General features: G+C 44.4%; 1 protein-coding gene across 1 annotated transcript in view; it reads left to right on the plus strand.

Moving 5' to 3' along the window:
- The window catches only part of LOC129391406 (hydrocephalus-inducing protein homolog), a 54,674-nt gene that overhangs the window by 10,382 nt on the left and 43,004 nt on the right, over positions 1-1,288 (plus strand). The window lies entirely within an intron of this gene.

Here is a 1,288-nt window from a genome sequence, read left to right on the forward strand (position 1 = left end):
CGGCATGTGGGATCCTCCCAGACCGGGGCGCGAACCCGGTTCCCCTGCATCGGCAGGCGGACGCGCAACCACTGCGCCACCAGGGAAGCCCCATCTTCTCGATCTTTGCCTCCATTCTTTTTCCGACGTCCTGGATCATCTTCACTATCATTATTCTGATTTCTTTTTCTGGAAGGTTTCCTATCTCCACTTCATTTAGTTGTTTTTCTGGGGTTTTATCTTGTTCCTTCATCTGGTACATAGCCCTCTGCCTTTTCATCTTGTCTGTCTTTTTGTGAATGTGGTTTTTGTTCCACAGGCTGCAGGATTGTAGTTCTTCTTGCTTCTGCTGTCTGCCCTCTGGTGGATGAGGGTATCTAAGAGGCTTGTGCAAGTTTCTTGATGCCATCAACATTTTAAATGCCCCCACCCTTTGACCTAGTCATTCCACTCCTAGGAATTTATCCTATAGACATAGACACAATATACAAGGATATTCATTGCAACTTTGATTATAAGAACAAAAGACTGGGAGCCAATATCTGTCAATAGGAGATTGATTAAATAAATGATGGCAGAATTCAGTGATGGAATAAAATGCAGTTGTTAAAAAGAGTGAGGCAACTCCATATGCACTGATTAATTATCCCCTAGTGGAAAAAGCAAAGTGCAGAACAGGAGTGCCTATGTGTAAACAATAACACATATATGAACGTGGGTTTATATGCATGCATTATCTTTATATTCATACAAGGACAGATAACATACTTGTGTAACCTTGGTTACCTCAGGGGAGGGGAACAGTTGGCTTGAGGGGAGGGGAGGTGGACACAAGGGTAACATGCTTTTCATTGTCCTATCTATTTGAAAATAAAAATGAAATTTTTTTTTCTTTTTTTTTTTTGGCCGTACACGGGCCTCTCACTGTTGTGGCCTCTCCCGTTGCGGAGCACAGGCTCCGGACGCACAGGCTCAGCAGCCATGGCTCACGGGCCCAGCCGCTCCGCAGCATGTGGGATCTTCCCAGACCAGGGCACGAACCTGCATCCCCTGCATCGGCAGGCGGACTCTCAACCACTGCGCCACCAGGGAAGCCCTGAAATACTTTTTTAAAAAATAAGGCCACACCTTGTCCTGGGACAAAATGATATAGAATATTCAACAGGGAGACATACCTTAGTGAAGTTACCAGTCTTATTGATGTCCAAGGAATTCTATGGCTTCTAAGCAGTAAAGAAGAGACCCACCAAGGGAGGATTTTAGACTAACCTTGGACTTCTCCACACTTTTTTTTTTTTTTTTTTTTTTT

This window comes from Physeter macrocephalus, chromosome 17 (genome assembly GCF_002837175.3).
Source record: "Physeter macrocephalus isolate SW-GA chromosome 17, ASM283717v5, whole genome shotgun sequence".
Classification (NCBI taxonomy): domain Eukaryota; kingdom Metazoa; phylum Chordata; class Mammalia; order Artiodactyla; family Physeteridae; genus Physeter; species Physeter macrocephalus.